The 23,055-nt window shown below is 54.3% G+C and overlaps 1 protein-coding gene and 1 pseudogene across 5 annotated transcripts in view; one reads left to right on the forward strand and one right to left on the reverse strand.

Annotated features, from left to right (window-relative positions):
• ZFYVE28 (zinc finger FYVE-type containing 28) overlaps nt 1-23,055 on the forward strand; it is a 115,824-nt gene that overhangs the window by 407 nt on the left and 92,362 nt on the right. The gene's annotated exons all lie outside the window — the stretch shown is intronic.
• On the reverse strand, nt 18,365-18,882 carry LOC121490057 (annotated as a pseudogene).

Below are 23,055 nucleotides of genomic sequence, written 5' to 3' on the forward strand. Positions count from 1 at the left end.
CCCGCGGCCAGCAAGCGTACTTTATCCCCGACCGTCCAGCGTGGCGCCCCTCTCGCACCCCTTGGTCCCCGACCCGCACCTCGGAGCGGACCTCCTCCTACTTCTCCTGGGTCCTGGAAGGACTTCTCCATCCTTCTTGCCTGCACGGGGTTGGGGGGGAACACCCCTCTTGCTGATCACCCAGTTATCCTGGGCCCGGAACCCACCCCCAGTCTCCCTCCACGCTCCGGAGGAGACCCTCTCCCTACCTCCCCCAGGTTCTGCAGGGGACCCCCGCTTTCCCCGTGTCCTGGGTCCTGGACGGACCCCTCCGACCCGGTCCCACCGCCCTGGCCCTGCCTTCCCGAACAGCACTGACCCGAAACTTGGCCCGCTGGTTGGCCCGCGCCCACCCTCTTGCTCTGGAATCCCGGACCCCTCCTCCGCGGCGGGGTCGGGGTCCTGGCGGCGCGCCCCGCGCCTCGTTGGCTGCGCCAGTCGCACTGCGGGCGCTGCGTCCCCGCCACCGGGCCAGACTGGTGCCTGCCTTGGCCAGAGCAGGGCCGGGGGCGGCTGTGCCTGTGGGGGGCGCAGGGTCCCAGGCCGCAAGCGGGCCGGCGATGCGGGGGCTGGGGGGGGGCGCTGGGGTCTGCGCTGGGCGATACCGCTCGGGCGAGGTCACCGCGGCGACCGGGATACATGGAGGCCGATCCCAGGAACCACTACTTCCGGGGGGTTGACCACTCTCCTGGATCCGGCTTCCTAGCCCTCCCCCTCGTGGGTGGTCTCCCAGGATGGGTTTTCTTTAAATGCGTCCCCTCCGGGCGCTCCCATTGCGGTGGAGGGGGCAGGGGTCCGTTTGGGAGACGAGCCCAGGAACCTTCAGGGTTCCTGCGTCGCTGTGTCTTTGGGGTGGGAGAGTTCTCCAAAGTGTTGGGTTGAGGGTTTAGGATGCCAGGGCTGTGCACCTTGCTCCGCCTTGGCCTCATCCAGGGAGGATAGGAGTCCTTTCCTGCCGGGTACAGCCACCTACCGGCCTGCTCCCAACCTCTTTCTGGGAGGTGCTGTGTGTGGTCTGGAGCCTCTCTGCCCTTAGCCATTTCCCAGCAACCCCTCCTGGCTGCAGCTCCCCCCAAGGCCAGTCCCAGTCCTGCTGTCCTGCTGTAGGCTGCCAGGGGGAGGTGGCAGCCTTCGCACAGGACATCTGTACAAGGAATGGCTTTTTGTTTGTGTGACTTCTGTCCCTGGTTAAGGAAAAATCAAGTCTTGTCAAAAGGTCATTTCTAGGCTGGGCAGCAGTGTTATTTTTTCAGTGTATATGCAAGCAAGGGACCTACGTATCGTAGGTCAAGTAGCTTTCTGGTATTTCCAAAACCACTTCTGTCAGGAGTCCAGGGGCTCCGGGATGCTTTTTTCCATCCGTGGCTCTGCAGTGGCCTTGTTTCCAGGATCATGTAACCACACCGTGAGGTTGGAAGGGAAGGAGAGATAATTGCAGGTTCTCTGTTTCATTAATGATTGGGTACTTTCAGTGGCCCTGCCTGTTTCAGTTTAAGGGAAAGTCTTTAGAAGTGGGAAATGATATTGCCCTTGAGGTTTTGCCCCGGAATTGAGAACAGTGTCCCTAAATTTCCCTCTTCAGCAGGCAGCTGCCTTCCAAGGCAAGCTCCAGGGGCTGACCTGGCAAGGTGGAGAGTAGTGATGGAGAATCATGCTGTAGGAGGAAAGAGGAGTGGTACTTCATCTGGTCCTCAGTGGCATCTCAGGTCATGTTGTCTGACTTGTGTCCCTGACTCCTGGACTCAAAGACACATCTCCATTTGAGATCTTTGTGTCTGGCCATGGCATGGTTCCCTGTGGTCAGCATGAGCTTGGGGGTCTGTTGTTTGAGATCTGTCTTTGGAGTTAAATATCTTGATTGTTTGGAGGGCCGGACTATGTTAGGTCACCCCAGTAGCCTTTCATTTTTCAAGCCAAAGCTCAGACTTTTGTCTTGGATTATGAATTGAATTTTGTGTTTCCCCCACCTTTCCCATTTAACCCATTTGGCACAAGTGAGCACAGAGTCAGTCCTGGGAGGATTTGGGGCTGGCAGAGCAGAAGTGTGAGAGTCAGCTATGGGGGGATGTGTCTGGGGGAGACTGTTGCCTGCAGTTGGGATTTTTTTTCCCCACTTTTGTATTTAGATAGATACACAATTCAAACTGCATTCTTGATATAATCCCTGCTTTGGTTTAAAACTGAACACTGAGCTTCTTGTTCATTACAATTCAGTGGAAAACATTCTGAAGCCAAAAATATTCATTGTTCTTGCAGTTCAAAAAAGAATTTAGAAATGCTTTAAAACATTCTGATGCTTAAAATTTTTGATATGTGAATCATTAATAACTACCTCAGTTGAGTAAAAAAAAAATCCTGATGTATAATATACTCATTTAACATGAAAATGACATTACCTAGCTCTCATATTTCCATTTATTTCTCAAACAGCCTTTTAAACCGTATGATTTTTCTTCATGTAAACTGTTAGGGCTCTACTGGTGTTACCAGGACCGGACAGTAAGCTGCCTGGGAAAGGCAGTGTGTGGGAAAGCCTATCAACCTGTCCTTTGTAATGTCATTGACATGCTTTTTTGGCTTCTGTTTAGGGAAAGCCCTTCTTAGAAAGAGTTAACTTTTAAAAAGTGGAACCTTCGGAATAGCTGGTGTCTTCATCTGAAAGAAAAATATTAATACTTGTGTTTTTGCTGGGTTACAACTTTCTCGTTAATGCCTGGTCACTGTGCTGAGGGGTGAGATCCTGGCACAGTGGAAGGGGTTCCCGGGCGAGGCCCAGCCAGGACATCTTGGCCACCATCAAAGAGCATCCTTAGGATGGTGCAGGTTAAAGTTGTGTTTTCCATCTTCTAGGAAGACTTGTCATGTGGGTAGGTGAGGCTGTCCAGCTGGATGGGGATTACCATGTTCAGCCATGCATCCCACGAAGCGCTGTCTCTCATCTGTACCTCCAAACAACTTTTGGGGTGTGGGTCATTAACATTCCTTGTAAATATGGTGCTTTAGTGGGTGATGTTTATCTGGAAACTGTCAGTTTTCTGGGTTCAGGTTAGAGATGAAATGGCTTTCTTAGAGAGAAGCCTGAGTGCTTTTGGTAAGCTTTGTGACTCTTGGGGCTTTGTGAAGTCTGCTTGGGGGTGGCCCCAAACAGGGTGCTTGTGGGAATTCCTGCTGGCAGCTGTGGACTTAACTCAGCTTCCGTGGGTTAGGGGTTGAGAGCCCTGCCCAGGGTCCCTCTTGGTTTCCAGAGTCTGAGGCTACCTGCTCATGGGTGTGCAGCGGGCCCTCTGTTCCTTGACTACCTGGCAGAGGGTGGCAGCACCCTAGAAAGGCAGTGGCAGATAGGAGCCCTTCAGGTATTAAACCATCAGGTCACAGGGCCACACGGAAGGCCTGGGTTTGCATCTGTGTGCCCCTAGTCATCCTTTCAGGGCTTCCCTACAGGGACCTAGAGAAATACCAGTAGGGCATCAGCAGACCCCAAAGCATGGGGCACCGTGGGGAGCTTTGCCGTGGAGGCTGGTGAGAGGTACGCTCTTCCCTCCACCTGGGTCCTGCTGCCTCTGGGTCTGGCGGGGCAGCATTGTCACAAGCCTTGATTTCCCCACTCTTCTCGCCTGGGACATAAGCTGCTGTCCTTACAGTACCATTTTGGAGCCTGGCGCCAGGTACAGACACTGTTTCAGGGGCTTGGGGCTTTGATGCGAACTTCCAGTCAGGCCACTAAAGGACTGGTTTTCAGCTGATAAACTCCAAGTGCCCAGCTACAGCTGAGGCTGTCCTTAGGGTAGCTTGCTACTCTCTGTATCTCTCTGAGGTGAGCTACTGGAAAGCCAGTGTTCTGGAAAGCCTGGCCCCATGGGCTGTGCCAGTGGGTGCCTGGCAGAGAGGGGGCTCAGAGAGTCCTGGGAAGGATGCTCAGCAGTGCTGAGTCACAGTAGGCTTGGCTGGCCCACACACCCATCTCTGTCGTCCTTGCTGCCCTGGCTGCCCCTCCCAGAGAGCCCTGCCTCAGATGTGTCAGCACTTGGAGGCTGCAGGCACATGGCGGAGCCCAAGAGCTCCCTTGTCCCTTCATGTGGCTCGTGGAGCCCACAGGTCGGACAGGGAGTGACTCTGTGGGAGGCTTCCGTTTGCTGAATTCCTGTGTGTGGCCTCACACGCCCAGCCCTGTGCCATCAACATTTGCAGGGCAGGGAGGGGCTGAATGGCTGATGGATGGTGAGTGTCAGCTTCTGTGCCAAAACTGATGTCATTAGTTAGGGGTCTGCAGTTTACAATCAGGGCAGTGTGCTACCGGGAAACGTCTGATAACATGGGCAAGTCAGAGGCAGAGAATCCTCAGCTCTACCTAATTGATGTCTGGGCTTGGAGTCCAGCAGGCAGGGCAGAGCCTGGTGGGGAGGGAGCCCAGGTCTGCACTGCCCGCCAACCCCCTCCCCTGCCTCGCTTCGAATGGGAAGCCTGCTAGGTAATTCCATTAGACCTTAGGAGGGGATGGGTAATTTCAGGATGCTTTAGTGCCTCTCCTAAAGCTGCCAGGAATTCCCAGAACACCAGATATGCTTCTTTTAAATGTGTGAAAATGCACATCTAAGAGCCTACAAATGACTTAGTGGTCATGTGCAATTTTCGGTGGCAGAGCCATGGTTTTGTCTTGTTGGTGTGGACAGCGCCAGGCAGCCCAGCTCCTGTGGGGTCTACCATGTGCCATGCAAAGGTAAGTGACTGTGAGCGAGCCTGCTTCAGAGAAAAATGGGGACCCAGAATGCTGTGCATTTTGGTGTTCCTGTCGTGCCTCACTGGCCTGTCCTTGCTGCCTGCTGTGGCATGTGTGTCCGAATAGTGTTGAAGCTGCTACAGACAGGGCAGCAGAGACTTCTGCACTGGGGCCTGGGTAGGAATCTTCATCCCTTCCTGTCTGGCCCTGTGCCTCAGTTTCCCTGTTTGAGGTGGGGGTGACAGGACCTGCTGTGGGAAATTTGAGGAGATCATTTCTGTCAAGAGCTCACGGGAGTGGCTCAGAAATGACAGCTGTCAATGTCAGCGGCATTATTGAGTGCAGATTGATTGCAGGACTGTGACATGGAGCATTTTATGGAGTCAGCCATCACTAAGGCTTCTGGTTACTTCTAGGTCATTTTGAGAGGGAAAGTGTCCTACAAGGTGCATCTTGCCTCTCCCACCCTTCCTTGCTGTGGCATGTTGGGTACTGGGTTGTAGGGAATAGGACTTGACTCAGGACACCTCAGGCATCCCTGGTGACACATGATGACAGTGATGAATGATAATGATCCCGCCTCCTATGCCCTCCCTGGGGCTGAGATGCTACTATGTGCCCATCGCTGCCCCAGTATTGCTTCTCCAGTGGGAATCCAGGGCTGAACTTCAGCCCATGTGGGCTTCAGTGGGCTCCACCCTGTCAGGTCTGGCCCCCAGACCTCTCAGGCCTTCCTCCTGTGGCCTGTGTCCCCTGTTCCTTGGCTGGAGGCTCAGGATCCAGTAGAGGACTCCAGAGCCATGGGTGGCTAAGGCTGGGTGTGAGTGACCGCTCAGGGGGGATAGAACTCTGTTGTTAAGGCACTGAGGTTTTGGGGGTGCTTGTTATCATCTGATGTTCTCTGTTCTACAAATGGGATCTCAGACACGAGATGCTGACTTGCTAGAACCTTCAGAGCCAGGAAGAGGGAAAGCTAGATTTGAACTCCGGTGCATTCAGCCCCAGAGCTGGAATTTGCAAGCTCTTCCATCCTGAGCTGTGTGTTTCCTGCAGGAAGGAACCGAAGCTGTCATCCGTGTTTACATGAGTCCCATTTGATGAAACAATTACTTTTGTACTTTTCACAGTCGGATTGCAAAGAAACTTAGATATTGATGGGCAATTCAAGTGTTTGAAGGAGGAAGACAAAAATGAATGGATTTTTTAAAACTGATCTGAATAGATTAAGCAGAAGTAGAATAGAACATTTCATATTATGGTAATTTATGTAGAGTAGTTGGGTATGATGAATGGAAGGTTTTTTCCCTTCTTACAGTAAGTATGTTGAAGCTCTTCCATTTCTCTTTGTTTTGTGCTGGGTGGAGGCAGGAGAATGTTGGGGGTACTTCAAGTGGGGCTCCGTCCATGGCTGAGGGGTCTTTGGAGCTCTGTGTGGGGGCTCTGGAAGTCTCTGCTCTAGGGGACTTGCTGATGCTGTACTCGACCACCCCCAGCACCGCTAGCCCTTGTACTCTGGGTTCTTGGGGAAGACAGGGTGGCACACCTACGGATGCGGATGCTGTCTATAGGGCAGTCATTTTTCCTTCTGGTTTTTAGTTTTTGAGAATGTTTCCTGTTATTTTTAGGGATATTGTAGTTATAAAGTCTAAAAGCAAAATCAACTACTTTAATGTCAGATACATTTAAGAATCGTGTACACCCATGTTTATAGCCACGTTATACATAACAGTAGGAAGATAGAAGCAGCCCAGATGTCCACCAGCAGTGAGTGAGTAAATGAAGCATGATCTGTCCACGCAATGGAATATTATTCAGCCAGGAGAAGGAAGGAAATTCAGGTTATCACATGGATGAGTCTTGAAAACATTATGTTATGTGTGAAGAAGACAGACACAAAAGGACACATGATCACACTTACCTGAACTGTGCAGAGTAGGCAAGTCCACAGACACAGAACATACATCAGTAGTTGGTGGGGGTGGGATGTGGGAGGTGGTGGCTACAGGGTCCACATTTCCTTTTGGGGCAATGTAAATGTTTGAAAACTAGAGAGAGGTGGCAGTTGCACAGCGCTAAGTGTGTAAGGGTCCCTGAAATGCATACTTCAAAATGGTTAATTGTATCTTTTTTTTTTTTTTTTTTTGGTTAATTGTATCTTATGTGAATTTCACCTCAATTAAAAAAATTTTGGGGATCCCTGGGTGGCGCAGCGGTTTGGCGCCTGCCTTTGGCCCAGGGCGCGATCCTGGAGACCCGGGATCGAATCCCACGTCGGGCTCCCGGTGCATGGAGCCTGCTTCTCCCTCTGCCTGTGTCTCTGCCTCTCTCTATCTCTCTGTGACTATCATAAATAAATAAAAATTAAAAAAAAAAATTTTGGCAGTTTTTGGGAGGTTTTTGAGAATGGTAATGTTTTTTGAGACAATCAAGGGAAAAGACATTTTGTAGGCAAGTAAAGAGATGCTCAGGCCTACATTTCCTGAGGGGCTCGGCACCCTCAGGCTCTCTGAACCTACCCCTGCCAGCCCCCACCCTCCCAGCCACCTCGTTGGGGGTCTCACTGCCACGGAAGACCTGAAAAGGACCCTCGTATCCCTGCTTCCTGGCCTCCCATCCTGAGCCCTGCCAAACCCCTCTGTTCTGGGGCATCTAGAAGACAGCAGTGAGGTGTTCCGTGTGCCCGGGCTTGTCCTTAAGGGTCACTTCTGTCAGATTTCTGACGCCAAACTGCATCCCCCTGGAGCTGCCCTGGGGAGAGCTGGTCCTGGTGTATGCAGAACTCACACCCTGCACACACTTGTGGGTAGCTTCAGGGCTGTCAGACAAGGCAGCAAGGGGGCCAGGCCCAGAGGGGCCGCTATTGGGCTGGGATTTGAGGGGCAGGAAGGGTGCCGGGCATCATACAGGGAAGCTCCACCAGGATGTGGATGTGTGTGTGTGTGTGTGACAGTTGCTAGAAGGGGCAAGGGAACAGATGGGGATCACCGCAGATGGTGACAGGTCAGGGGCACTGTGGGACCAGCCTGTTAGGTTCTCCAAGGAGGGTAGGGGGCATGCATGATGGGATCACATCTCCTGCATGGGGAGAGAGCAGTTAGATGGGGCGATACTGGAAGCCTGGCCGAGGTGCAGGTGAGGTGATGGCTGCCAGGACCCTGGGATGGCCAGCCTGGAGGGGAGGTGGGGGGGTGCTGTTTGCTGGAGGGGAGTGCAGGGGAGGACTAAGGGTGGGGTGAGGGGTCTGGTGGCCCAGGTGGGAGCTCTGGCATTTGAGGTGCCCATGGTGTCCACATGGAGAGTGAAGGGAAGGACAGTTGACCTGGGGCTCCATGCGGCAGGCCAGGTGAGAGGGCCCTGCCACTGCAGGTGCCCAGGAATGCTGATTCATGAGCACAGAGCCAGACCCAGGGCTGAGAGTGCCGCTGTGAGAACTAGAATAATCAACCCCGTTTTGTGGGCCACACGTGGGCTGGTCTCGGCTGCTCCGACCTGGCCCTCCAGGGGCCTCAGTGGGGGCTGGGTCCCTCTCTGTGTGGCCTCCTGTCCTCTAGGAGGCTGAGTGGGGGGTTTAGGGGCCCCAGTGGGAGTCCTAGGGCCTCTTAAGGCCTGGCTCTGAAGTCACAGGTGTTCCTTGCACCATCTCCAAGGGCTAGCAGCCCCCCCGCCCACCCTGCTCTCCGGGGGCAGCACTCAGGGATGGGGCACTCCCAGCTCCTTGGGAGCACTCTGCCTGGGGCCTGTGATAGGGGAAGGAGGGTTGAGTGGATGGCAGAGAAGCGTGGGGGCAGGGGCGGGTTAGAGGGGTTCATGCAGGTGGCTAAGAAAACCCTACCTCCATTTCACCCAGGCTGGCGCAAAGTGTCACCTGGCTGCTGCAGAATAAAACTAAATTGTCATGAAAGTCCCTCCTGCCGTAGCTCTGGTGTGGAATTCATGGTGAAAAAGTTACAAGATGTGAGAATGTGGTTTTCCCTGAGAGAATCAGGAGTCTGACATATTTTAAGCAATCCAAGAGGTGGGCAAATGGAAAGCACTGGGTGACACTAGGACCCATTAAATGAGGGCCCGTGGAAATCCCAGCAATGAAGGAGAGAGTCATTGAACTGGAACTTGAAAACTGACCCCCCACTCCCTGGGAAGGGTCACCCGTAGGAGGGGTGATGGGCAGCCTGAGAGGTCTGCAGCTGTGGAGGGGTGGAGGGTGCATCCAATGGGGCTTGGGGTGGGTGCATGAGCAAGGGGAGCCCTCGCAGGTGGCCGGTGCTGACCCAAGGCCCTGGGGGGAGAGTGAGGGTGTGCAGGGAGCCATCTCTCAGCAGAGCTCTAGGTTTGGAGGACTGTGTCCACAGAGGGGCTGAAATGGAAGCAGTTTTAGAGGAAGACAAAAGTGTAGCCACCCCTGAATCCTTGCTGCAGAAGGACTGGGATGTGTTCTCCAGAAGGAAAATCAGAGGCGGTAGATGTGGGAGGCAAGGAGCTCGCGGCACATGCATGCAACAGTTACTGCCTGAGGTGAAGAGAAGCGGGGGCTTGGGCATGAGGGATCCTGAAAACAAGGGGATTGGAATTACCAGCCAAAGGCACCTGGGTTGGGGGGAGGTCCTGAGCTCCCTGATGGCTCCGTGGCCCTGGAGGATGTGCCAGGTGGAGCAACTATGTGATTAGCATGTGTATGAGTCCAGGGCGAGCAGCATGCTGGTTACAGCATGAGAACCTTCCAGATCAGGACAGGGACATGCAAGAACACAGAAGATATAAGTCCAGTTGCAGCAGGAAAGGAGGGAGAGGACAGCAAAGCAGGAGCACAGTTGATAAAAAACAAACAGTAAAGCTGTGGAAATAATCACACATCTGTCAGTGGTCTTGGTAAATGCAAATGGGGCAAACCCCCTGAAAAGGCAGAGCTGTACTGTTGTCAAAGATACAGCTGCGAGCCGTAGATAAGGGAGGCTCGCAGAACAGCTCCATGCAAGGGCTGGACGGAAAGGCAGAGGAAGACGTGCGGGCTATGAGCAGGGGTGAGGAAGGGAGCCTGTCAGCTGGAGGTGAGCAGACTAAACCTGACCCAGCCTTGGGGGGCCTGGGGCAGGGGACGACAGGGGAGCAGACTCTCAGAGGAGTATTTGCTGGGGCGGCCTTCTGTAGGGCGGATAGGGTGAGGGAAGGGGAAGCTAGGTCTTGATGCAGCCTTGCTCCCCAGCCTCAGGAGCTGGAAGGGCCCCTCTGGGTGACCTTGAGCTGTGGATGGGTCTTAGATGGGTCTGCCCGCGGAGTGGCCTGTCCTCAGCTGGGGCAGTTCCGGGGATGGGGACTGCCAGCTCCTGGGGGGTGAGCCTTCAGTCCTAGAGGTGTTTCTGGGTGAGTCACAGATACCCCCCCACCTCCCTTGGTGACCCCTTGCTGGTGTTGGCCCTCTACCTTGCATCACAGCGAAAGCCTCTTAAAGGGCCATGGCTGCCCTGACATCTGGCATTGCTTTGTCTGTGTTTGTCACATTGACTGTCCAGCACCGTGTAATTGGATGTGGATTTGGGGATCACTTTTGTCCCCATAGCTGGGGCCTGGACAGGAAACCTCTGTGTATCAGAGAAAGAGGGGTCACATGCAGTCCTGGTGAGGACCCCTGAACACGGGGGATGCCTAGGACATTCCACTCCAGCAGGTGTCTGTTATGGTCCGTGGTCTTCATAATATCACGGTTTGGTCTCAGCTTTGAGAGGAAGGTATGATGAGCAGCTGTATGTCCTGGGACAGATGGTGTTCTGGTGGCCTCGTCCTTGTGCAACTCCCTGCTTACTCTGCATGTGAGCCGCCAAGGAGCCTCTGCTGCTGGGAGAAGTCAGCCTCACCCAGAGCCCAGCAGCCAGGTCTGGCTTTGGATCTCCTCACCCACCAGGTGAGGCTCCCTGGGAGATCAGTATTGATTGGATGCCCATGTGCCTCAAACTGGATGAGAAGCCCCAGGAAGACCCGCAGTTGCCTTCCTGCCCCTGCAGCTGAGCACCAGCCCGGCAGGCAGCAAGCCCAAGTTGGGCTGCTACAGCTCCTCTGAGGCAGGCATGCTGGGATCCGACTGAGTGGGGGCAGATTGAGTGAGTTCCAGAGAACCCGGCGGCAGGGTGCAGGGACCCCACTCCAATACCATGGCCACCGGGCTTTTGTTCATTCCCTTGCATTGCTGGCTAATCATGCTTGCAGGTGCCAGACAGTGTGCTCACTGTGCGTTGTCTTTCCAGTAATAAATGCTCTCAGACTAGGAGCTGGTTCCCACAGAGAGCCTGTGTCCAAACCTCTGCTGTTTGGCCCCAGGGACCGGGCTTCAGCAAAGTCTGCGGGGCACTGGGGTCTGCTGAGCTGCCCTCAGAGTGGAAAACACATGGGCCCCTGGGGAGGCACTTGTCAGGCTGATAAGGAGCCGTCAGATGGGGAACGACCTGGAAGGGAGGAGTTACAGAGGGTGGGGGCACGTGGCTTTTGCCCCAGACTCAGACCCATGCCCAGGGCCCAGCCCCACTGTCTGGGGCTTGCTCAGACCTTTTCCAAGGATGTGCTTTGGGAACAAATCCAGCTTGTTCACGAGGCCCATTGTAGCTTTGTTGTTGTTAGATATATTTTTTGTTTTTTAAAACATTAGGTGACAGTCATATAACCTGCAGTTGGTGGCATTAGCTGATGGAGCATGCACGTGAGCGCCCATGTCCACAGTGCCAGTGCTTTTCACTCCCCCTCTCTCCCTGAGACCGCTGGCCTGTTGTCCTGTCTATGTTCTGTTCCAGGCGTTTCATCTGAAGGGGACCCTCACCTGTGGGGCCTTAGCATCTCATCTCATCCACATCATCACAGTGTCAGACATTCCTTTTACAGGATGAGTGACACCCTGTCATGTGGGTAAACCATCCTTTGTTGATCTGTTCATCGATCTGTGGACTTTGGGGCTAGGTCCTCTTTTGGGCTGCTGTGAATAAGGCTGCTATAAACATTCATGGACATTTTTCTGTGGACACATTTTTCTTTCTCTTGGGTAGATACACAGGAGCAGAATTCCTAGGTCATGCGGCAACTTTAGGTCTAACTTTTTTGGGGACCAGTAAACTGTTTTCCCCACTGTGGTTCTTGATGGATGGAGTGAGGTCAGTGAGGAGGGTGGGGCCTGGTGAGCCATAGGATGTTCGGACAGGGGACCTCTGGGCCACCTCAGCCCTGGTGAGCAGTGTCTGGGTGGGTGTTGGTGCATGTAAACCAAGACAAAGTCCTTGAGATCAGAGGCCTGGGTAGGTCTTCCAAGCAGGCCTGTGCCCTCTGCACCCTGGCCCAGGCTGGCCAGGAGCCACACTCTGAGTCCTCCGAGGACCTGTGTGCATGTGTTGATATTCCTCTGTGTGCGTGTCTTTCTCACGTGCTGTTATTTCCACCTCCATTCTTGGGGCAGTGGCGAGGCCTCCTGGATGGGGCCGTCACAGCCTTCTCTTTCTGGGATCCCTCCTGGACTGCTGTTGGGAGCAGGGCCTGGGCACCAAGGCAGTGGCTGCAATGCCGTGAGGACTCAGGGCAAGCGATGCATGTGGAGGGTCCTCGTACATGGTTGTATCACACCAGCCACAGGCGCTCCTGAGTGGGAGTGGCCCATTCCTGGGGGGGCAGACTCACGGGGGAGCCCACTGCCTACCGCCCACCACTGAGGGGGCAGGCCCCTTGGAAAGGAAACCAATTATGGGAACAGGTGGTGACTTGGTTCGGGTAAACAGAGATGGAAATATCTCTCTGTGCCGCGGCTACTGCGTATGATGTTCCCTCCTGACCCTGTTCCCTGATGTTCGTCTTAAACAGCAAGTGTTCACGCATCTCCACCTGCTCCCACCATCTCCACCTCCTTTCACCATTTCCTGTGTGGCCTTGTCTTCCTGCGGGCTGCTTTCCCACCTGTCCTGTGTGCCTCCAGGTATGAAACAGCGTCACAGGAGCCGTGTGTTCCTCCTAAGTAGCCGGGGTGGGGGAGCTCCTCTGCTGCTTTGCTGTTGTGGCTGCTTGGCCTCCTGCTTGGCTTGTTGACCCATCAGGAGTTCTGGTGATTGTGGCCAAGGAGAGGCTGCAGGGGAGAGCTGTGGACAGGGTGCTTCCCCTCCCTGCTACTGGAAAGTGGGGGGCAGGGCCTGGCCATGGTGGGGGGCACCCCATGGGCAGCAGGGTCCCTGTGGGGGGGCGGGCTGGCCGTGGTGGGGGGTGCCCCACATGGGGGAGGGCTCTGTAGGCACCACCAGGCTTACCTTCCATATCCAAGCCCAGAGGCAGTTGTTGATGAGAACCGTTGGGGAGGTGGGTTCTGGGCGACCCCACTCAGCCAGCAGGGCTGTCCCCAGGGTGAAGCACCTTCCCAGATGCAGGCCCCTGCTCTGCTGGGTGCTCCATGGCTGGTCTCCCTCCATCCTCTGCTAAGGAGGCATATTGTCAGCTTGGAGGGCCTGATTCTGCTGCTCGCCCACCCCCTTCCTGAGCACTAGGGATTCTAGTGTCACTGATCACAGGTGTGAGTTAGCACATCCCCTGTCCAGTGTCAGGTAGGAGACTTCAAAAGCTGGTACGGGTCCCCCCAGTGGCCTGTACGGTCTCCACGCATTTGTGTATGTCTCTCTTTTTTTTTTTTTTTGATGGGCATTGCATGATGTTTATTCTTTTTTTTGTAGTTTGTTTTCCACAGTTTGTTTTCTACAGAGAGTTTTGGTAAATGTGATATTTAGGAAAATATATTTATTCCAGATTTTTTTTGTATATTTTTTATTGGAGTTTGATATGCCAACATACAGTATAACACCCAGTGCTCATCCCATCAAGTGCTCCCCTCAGTGCCCGTCACCCAGTCACTCCATCCCCCCACCCACCTCCCCTTCCACTACCCTTTGTTCGTTTCCCAGTTAGGAGTCTCTCATTTGGTGTGTGCCTCTTGAGAGAACAGGTAGAGTCGTGGGAGGCCACACGGGCTGGCTGTCACCCCACACACTTGGGCTCTAGGAGGCTTTGTCTCAAAGGGCATTCTCATTAGGTGGGGGGAAGGGACCCCACCCCCTCCCCCCCATCAGGCCTGGATCCACTGTGGGACTGATGTCGGTTTTGGAGTTTCAGGGAAGAGGACTGGTTGAACTGGGACTGACCTCTGACCCTGTGCCTGTGGGACCTCAGAGCTTTACAGGACAGACCTCGGAGGGGCGGGAGCAGGCAAGGTGGGTAGAAGGTGCAAGGTGGGCATCAGCCGAGGATTGCAAGGAGGTACTGACTGTTCCTGGGTTTCCAGCTACTGTGGCCCAGAGACAGCCCCAGAGCAAAGGTAGTTTTACCCTCTGATGATGCCCCACAGAGCTCTCTTCCTTGGGCTTGAACCCACAGAGCCATTCACAAGGCATGCTGGGTGAGGCTGCATTTCGTGGACACCACCCGAACTACTTAGAAGGTTCTGTGGTGTCTGCCTGTGCCATACGCTGTGAGGGTATGTCCTGGGGCCTGGGGCACATGCTGGGCAGCGGGCGTTGGCTGTGGAGGGCTGTGGCTGCCTCTAGGGGTCCTTGGACACTGGACTGAGTCGGGCCCCGGCTGAGGACACAGTCCTCACTCTGCATCTGGACTCTGGCCAGGCGGGTGCTCTCCCCGGCAGAAGATCTGCCCCTGAGACAGAAGTGGCCACCGGGGCTGCAGGTGGGTGACTCCTTCTTAGGAAGGGGCTTTTACGTCATCTCAAGTGCCCATGCGAGGCAGGCCTGCTGCTGCAGACATGGGACAATCCTGTTCCCTGCCCTCAGGAGGTTGGACAACAGGGCAGAGGTGCTCCCAGGATGGTGGTGGGCTGGTGGTTCTGGAGGCTAGAGAGCGTGTCTGGGGAGGAGGGCGGAGGGTGGGGGCAACTGGTGGACCTGGGCTAGATGCTATTCAGTGGTCCTGTAAGTGAGATCCTAATCCACCAGGCCTGGGGGGCGCCAGCTCCACCTGGACATTTTCCAATCTACAACCAGCTGTTATGTGTTGGATTGTGTCCCCGAAAAAGACCGCTCAAGTGAGTGTGGTCTTCTGTCACAGCAGCCCAACCTGACCAACACAGGAGCTGTGATCGGGACCTAGACAGTTGGCTGCTCCCTGGACCATTGGGCTTGGCCATCAGGGATTCTGGTACATTTCATCTGTAGCCATGCCCTTGGGTTTGGCTCTGTCTTTGGACCAGTGTTCCCCAGTGCCTCAGTCCTGAGACTCAGGGTGTCCCGTGGTCTGTAGGCTCCCACCCCTCAGTCCTGCTAGCCTACCCACGGCCAAAGTGACTACACCTGCCCTCACCCAGCTGAGCACTGCAGGCGAGCTCCTGTTTGGGGCTGAACTGGCATCTTCGGGAACCATCTGCTGGGCATCATCTGAGCCCTGGGCTGGTCCCACCCAGCCCACATCCACATGCGTTTTGTGGGGCCCATGGTGGTTGCACCCCAGATAGTGGCTCATGTCCTCATTAAGCCATGGTCCGTCCCCTGAGGGATTCCCCACTGAATCCCATGGGGAAGTTCCCTGTTAGATTTGGAGCTCATGCAACCCCACACCTGCCTCCCAGGGTCACCCTGTAGCTGCGGCTGGCCCACATCCCCACAGCGCCACCTCCATTTCTTTGTCCTGCTGTGCGGCCCCTGGTCACGTTCCCTGGGCACACCTGACATAGCCACCACATTCCTTTGTGGACAGAGCAGGGCCAAAGTCCATCAAGGTGGGGCTTTGATACAGGGTTATGGTCCTGTCACCCCCTGTGCTCACTCCCCAGGTGGTTTGGGACATAGGTGACAGTAGAATCCCCGCTCTTCCATGCCTGCATTTTAACAGCCAGACTGATAATGGATGGAGAGATTACCTTTATGTGTGTGTGTGTGTGTGTGTGTGTGTGTGTGTGTGTGTGTGTTAAGATTTTATTCATTCATGAGAGACACAGAGAGAGGTAGAGACATAGGCAGAGGGATAAGCAGGCTCTCTGCAGGGAGCTCAATGGGAGACTTGATCCCAGGACCCCAGGATCATGCTCTGGGCCGAAGGCAGATGCTCAACCGCTGAGCCACCCAGGCGTCCCCCTTTGTGTGTGTTTTATCACAGTTAATGGAAGTCATTGGATCTTTCTGAGTGTTCTGTGATGGACCAATGAAGAATGAAACCACAGGGTCTTCTGTGTGAAGAAATAACCCTAACCCATGTTCTCAGAGGTCTGTGGTGTTGCCAAGACTTTGGAACCAGAGAAGGGTGGAGCTGTGTGCCCCTGTGGAGGAGCCCATAAGGCCTACAGTGCTTACTGGGAGTGACCAAAGAGCCCTCGAGCCTCCTGAGACCTCCGTGGGCAGGGACTGTGCCTTAGACGATTGGCACTAAATTGGAAAGCTGTCCCAGCCCGGTGTGCCACAGTGTGTGCCCCTGACCCGGGTATGTGTCCCTGATCCAGGCATGTGCTCCTGACCAAGGCGCTTTTGAGCACTCTCCATGAGCTCCTTTCTGAGGAGAGGAATAAGGTCATGCCTCAGTGGGCTGCTGCCTGGCTGGTTTCCTTATACCCTGTGCCAGAGAGGCTTCGATGGGAGAGACAGAGAGCCTGACTCCATGCGACCAGGTGACTGTGGTCACTGCCAGCTGGTATGACTCACACCCAGCCAACTTTGGGTCTAGACGACAGTCTGGGCTCTACTTGGAGCTCAATTCTAGGTAAGGAGACCCAGAGTTTCTCCCCAGACCAGGGATCCAGGGGAGAAGATGCAGCTGGACACTTCGTGGCAGGACTCTACCTATAGGCCCCCTGTGTAGACGTGCACCTGGGACTTCACTGTGGGGAGAGATGGGGGTGGGGAAGCAGGGGGCTGCTTGCGCGGTCCCTGTAAGAATCTGGTGCAACGAAAGGAAGTGGTGAGCCCCTCTTGACCTTCTCAGATGGCACAGAGTTAAGGTAATTATGGATTAACTCAACAAACATTAATCGAGTGTAGACTGTGTGCTGGGCATTGGGCTTGGGACTTGGCAGAGGACCAGATAGTAGAGGCCCAGTCTTACCTGCGACTTTCTCCCAGAGACTAATGCCGGTGTGAGGTGGGCGAGTGGCCAGAGTGGTGGTTTCAGAGCATGGTCAGAGATGTGGTGGTAGGAATTCTAGTGACCCAAAAGCCACATGGACCCCTCCTGAAGCACCTACTGTGGTCCCAGCTTGCTGCATGGACAGATTCATCACCCAGGGGGTTGGCTTGCAAAGTGTGCGTCCCAGGAGTGCTCTGTGGCTCCCCAGGCCTGCAGGATGCATGTGAACAAGATGGTCAGGCTGGGGGAGCAGGTGTCCTGAAGAGCAGGAGGCAGAGGCAGAGGGCTGAGGGCCTCTTTGGAAGAAAATGGGTCAGTGTGTGGAACTCGGTGCATTCCAGAAATGGTGACCTCAAACCCTCACTGGACGTGACCCTGGCAGACGCCCTGCCTATGTGACATTCCAGGTTCTCTTGAGGGAACACAGACTCTGGGAAGCCACTGCTCTGGACCAGGCAGTGACCAGTGGGGGCCTGAAGGTGAGCTGACTGGTGGGGAGTAGCAGACTGGAGGCAGCAGTGGTTTCCTCGGGCTGCAGGGATCAGGAGGGCTGGTGACTCAGGTCCCTTTGAGGGAGAGTTGGCACCTGCTCCTGGTTTTAAAAGCTGTATTGAGGCATAATGTACTTAATACCATTAAACTGTGCACTTCAAAGTTCACAGTGGTGGATTTCACATTATTTTACCACAATGAAACAATTTTTTTAAAAGAGCAACACGAGGGATCCTCTGGGTGATGAGTAGGTTCGCATTGTGACCCTCCACATGTGGTGAGGCACTCATTGCTCACACTGATCACACAAGTGTGTGATCTGGAGCATGTGAGTGCAGCGGGCAGGTTGTGTCTGTGTGTCTGTCCTGGCCATGCTGCTGTCCTACGGTTCTGTGTGATGATACTGTCGGAGGTGGGGTGAGGGGTACACAGACCCCTCTGTACTATTTCTTATGCTCACACGTGAGTCACAATTATGTCAAAATTAAAAGTTTGATTAACAAAAACATTTTTTTTTTCCCAGTGCTTAGACTTCTATTTAAGATTCTGTCTCCCCTGGGTCAAATGTCCAACCTACATGCATCTTCTGGATCGCATTTCCGGTGGGGTGGGCTGTGTTCTGGTGGCTGAGCAGGGCACAGAGGAGGGGTCTGGTATCCTGCCCTCTGAGAAGGGAACTTCGTGAGGTTTGTGGCAGTGGCAGTGGCTGGGAAAGAGCTGTCATGCCCTGCATGGGGGAGCATGTGAAGTTGCGTCCCACAGGACAGAGGGCCTGTCCTGTGGGGAGCAGCCCTGAGGCCCAGCTCCCTAGAAGACAGCTTTCTCTTGGAATGGGGGAGGTCATGGTGGAACACTGCTTCATGTTGGCTGTATGCCCCTTACCTGGCACTGTGTGTGCTCAGCCTGTTCCTCCACAAGGAGCTGGGCCCCTAGCCCCTCAGAGAGAGGATCCCCTGAGAGGGTCCTGTGGGATCACAGGCATGAAGCTGGTACACAGTGAATGGGGAACAGGAGTGGGACAGGGGCCTGGGCATGGGCTTCCTGGGCAGCCTAGTCATCCTCGTCCTTGGCACCATGCTTAAGGATGCGGGTGAACTCCATGTAGTTAAAGTTGCCTTTCTTATCAATGGGTGCCTCTTGGTACTCTCGTCCACTTCCTCATCTGTGAAGCGGTCACCCATGGTGGTGAGCAGCTCCCGAAGGTGGTCCTCATGGATAAAACCTGAGGACTCCTCATCAAATCAGGCAAAATCATTTTGGATCACATCTTCAGGGTCTGTGCCATTCAGTTTCTCCCCAAACATGGTGAGAAACATGGGGAAGTTGATGGGCCCTGGGGCCTCACTCATCATGCCCTCGAGGTACTCATTGATGGGGTTCTTTCCCAGTGAGGCCAACATGTCATGCAAGTCCTCCTTGTCAATGAAGCCATCTCAGTTCTGGTCAATCATGTTGAAGGCCTCCTTAAACTCCTGGATCTGGGACTGGTCAAACATCACGAAGACATTGGAAGTGGCCCGCTATGGCCGCTTCTTGGTGGTTTTGGCCTTGGCCTGCTTACTGGACATCTTGGCTTTAGGTGGGTGGGGCTTCCCTGGTGTGGAGAAGGCATTTGCTCGCTGTGTGGAGCTGGTGCGGGGCCACGGCCCGTCGGGTCCTGGCTCCAGACTCAACGAAAACATTTAAACAGAGCATGGTCAGGGATGTGGTGGCAGGGTACATTTATTGAGGTACAACTGACATATAATAAACTGCACGTGTTTAAAGTGGGCACTTTGATAAGTTCTGACATCGGCAGATACCGTGAAACAGGCACCCAGTCAAGACAGTGAGCCACACATTTCCTGGGCGCCTCTGTGGTCCCACTCTATCCCTCCCTGGCTCTCCCCTGCTCCCATCCTCAGGCAGATTCTGGTCTGAGATCAGTTTAAATTTTCTATCAAAAAAATGAAGGAATTGGGACACCTGGGTGGCTCAGCGGTTGAGTGTCTGCCTTTGGCTCAGGTCGTGATCCTGGGATCGAGTCCCGCATTGAGCTCCTTGCAGGAAGCCTGCTTCTCCCTCTGCCTAAGTCTCCGCCTCTCTCTCTCTCTCTCTCTCTCTCTCTCTCTGTCTCTCATGAATAAATAAATAAAAATCTTAAAAATAAATAAATAACAAAAGGAAGGAAGTATGAGCAAGGACCCTTAGTCCTGCCCTGGGGAAGGCCACATGTCCAGACTTGGGGAGACTCGCCAAGTACAATAAAAGGAGCTTCTAGGAAGTCCTGTCACAGCAAGACAATGCTTTAGGAGGGTGCTGTGTGCTAAGTCCTGTGTTGAGTCCTGGCCTCCAGCATGGCTATATTTGCAGATGAGGCCATTAGGAGGAAGCTAAGGTTACATGAGATCATGAGGGTGGGGTCCTATTGCCATAGGACTAATATCTGTAGAAGAAGACCTGTCAGGAGGTCCCATCCTCTCTCTCTGCCACATGCAGTGCAGCAAGAGGTGGCTAGTGCAGCCAGGAAGCAAGTCTCGCCAGGAACCCACCACACTGGCACCTTGGCCTTGGGCTTTTAGCTCCAGACCCAGGGGCGATAAGTGCCTGCTGTCCAGGGTCTGTGGCATACTGGTGTGGCAGCCCAAGCAGACCAAAGACAGGGTAGTGTGGACATGACAGCTATGGGGTGGTTTCACTCCCACTGTGAAGGGATGCAAGTTCCTTTTGGGGTGATAGTCCAAGTTCTGGACTTGGTTTGCAAACTGGCCACCATCCATGGAGGATGTGGCATACTGGTGTGGCATACTGGTGTGCCAGTCTGTGGCATACTGGTGTGGCAGCCCAAGCAGACCAAAGACAGGGTAGTGTGGACATGACAGCTGTGGGGTGGTTTCACTCCCACTGTGAAGGGATGCAAGTTCCTTTTGGGGTGATAGTCCAAGTCCTGGACTTGGTTTGCAACTGGCCACCATCCATGGAGGGTGAGGAGAGGCAGAAGACTGAGGTGACTACCCCTCTCCTCTGGTTGGCAGGAAGCAGGTTTAATAAGCAAGGGAGCTGATAGACTTGTCTCAGGGCCACAAGATAAGGAGATCTCTGTGCCCACTGCCAAATCTTAAAGTTCCTAGAGAGGCTGTAGTGGACTTATCACTGTGCCATCCAGACGGGCTCAGCACATCACTTTATCTAGAGGCTGTGACCTTGAGGCTACCTCTGAGTGGGGAAGGCAAACAGAGCGCGTGTTCCTCAGACCCAGGATAGTGTGAGGAGCTCGGAGTTCCTGACTCCAGCTCCTAGGTCAGCCGGAGGTCACGTCTTCATGTCCTCTCAATTTCCTCCAATAGCTGGGTTTCCTGAGTCCCCTGCCCTGGGACAGCAGGGCCTCTATCTCTGTATGGTGCCCGCCTCTCAGCAGATTGCCCTTGGCTCCTTTTTGTGGTGGTTCAAGGGCAGGACAGAGGACAGGGATTCAAGAGAGTGGCCAGCCCCAGCCTAGAAGTCATAGGGAATATTGGCTATATATTCTTGGTCTCAGCAACTTACAGGCCAGCCCAGATCTGAGAAGACCAGAGGACTCCAGCTCCAGATGGGAGGAGAGGCATGAAGCACAGAGTGGGGGATGCCTCAGGTGCGTTATTGTGGGGAATCTTCCTCCCAACCCCATGCCCTGGACCGCACTCCCCCCTGTGCACTAGATCTCCCCTCCCCCCTATGCACTGGGTCTCCCTTTCCTTCTTTACACTGGATCTCCCTTCCCCCTGTATAGTGGGCCACCCTGCCCCTGTACAGTGGACCTCCCCTCCCCCGTGCACTGGCTCTTCCCACCCCCCTGTACACTGGATTTCCCCCTGCCCCCATGCTTTGGACCTCACCCCCTTTGCCTATTCAGTGTTGTTCCCTGTCTTTACTGGTCTCTCCATCTTCTAGATCGTTCTCCTGGAGGTAAAACCTGCTGTGAACTCTCCAGGTCACCAGCCCTCTTACCCTGAAGTCCTGCCCACTCTCCCCCTCACAGGAGTCCTGAAGATGCTGCCCCTGTGCCCTCTGTGGTTTGCCTCACATCACTCCTTCTCCCGCCTGCTTCCTCAACAGCCCATCAAGACTACACTGTTGGCCACATTCTCTCTTTGACTACCTCCTCCCCTGGGGGGGGTACACCACCTTCTAATTTCTGTCCTGTCTCACTGGGGCTCCTTCCCTGGCTCCCTTCCCATCCTCCTTGTAGGGGTGCATCACTCCTGTCTTCCCGGTTCCCCAGCCCTGCGTGCCCTGACCTCTGCCCAGGTGCTAGACTCCTGACAGGCTGCTCGCTCAGCACCTCTTCTTGCCACCTAGGAGTGAGGTTGCTTCCTCACCTCCTGCCCATCACGCACATGCTCAGGCCATACCTGGAAATCAGCCCAGTTCTCCTGGTTTCAGACAGTCTGTTCCTGCCATCAGCAAATCCTATAGTATGTCCTTCAGCATGTTCCCGGAGCACACCCATGTTCATGGCAGCATTTTTCCCCCTTGCCCAAGGAGGGAGCAGACCAGTGTTGACCTGCAGACAACAGAGAAATGCAATGTGTCCCATCCAGACACTGGAGTATTATTCAGCCTGAAACAGAAAGACATCCTGCCACCTGCCACTACATGGTGAGGCCTGAGGATGAAATGAGCCAGCTCTGTGAAATGAGCCAGCCCCTGAAGGACAGATCTTGTGTGACATCACGTGTATGAGGGACTTAGAGCAGCCAAAATCACAGAGACAGACGGGGGTACCAGGGCTGGGAGGGGCAAGAACTGACAGTTATTACTGAATGAGAACATTTTTGGTTGTCACAACTTGGTGGAAGTGAGGGGGTGGTGTTCTTCTGTCATCTAGTGGGAAGTGGCCAGGGATGCTGTTGCTAGCCTATGGTGCAACAGGGCAGTCCCTATAACGGGATTATGGCCCCAAATGTCAACACTGCCAGGCTAGGGAAACCCACTCTAATGCCTGCCCCCTGCTTCACGTGTCTTTCTGCATATCCTGCTGTTCTATGGTCACTGGACAGTATCTGAGGGATGTGCTCGCTCTCTGAGGCAGCTGTGTGGTCAGGGGCCCTCTCCTCTGGCCTGGCATCCTCGGTGACCTTGGGTGCAGACAAGCTGGAGTGGGAATGAATTTCAGGAAATCCTTCTGATCCTGCACCCTGAGTGACAAGGAGGCATTCTCAAGTCCAGTGCAACGAGTCAGCAAGCATCCGCACGTGGTGTGAATGCCCTGTGGAGCAGCTGGACGCAGTGTGAATGCTCTGCAGAGCATAGGTCCAAGCCTTGTACCCTCACTCTCTCTCCCCTGGCTGAGGGGCTAGCCCATGGAGGAAGCTATTTGGAGCCTCCAGGAGGACTATGGGGGTGGCTTGCCCAAATCCAGTGGTTCTGGAGTGTGCTAACCCCAGATGGAGGTGATGGAGGATGGGAGCAGGGGATCAAGCCGTTAAAAAAAGGCCTCCCTGTGCATTTTTTGCATTGTCACCTGCCCCTGGAAAGGAAGCAATATGATTAAGTAGTTTTATGAAATGTCAATTCATATTATGTTTGAATTCCTCTCTTACTAGTCTTTTAAATCTGGTCCAAAGAAAACACTGAATTTGGTGGTTCTCTCCTCCCTGGGAAGTGCACCCATAGTGCACTTAGGCGATAGAGTGGCGGGCAGCCACAGGTGGGTACCATTGCCAGGACCAGGTACCACAAAGTCAGAGATCTGAGGCTGGTTAGGGAATGAATGCCTAATC

This window comes from Vulpes lagopus, chromosome 4 (assembly GCF_018345385.1).
Source record: "Vulpes lagopus strain Blue_001 chromosome 4, ASM1834538v1, whole genome shotgun sequence".
Classification (NCBI taxonomy): Eukaryota; Metazoa; Chordata; class Mammalia; order Carnivora; family Canidae; genus Vulpes; species Vulpes lagopus.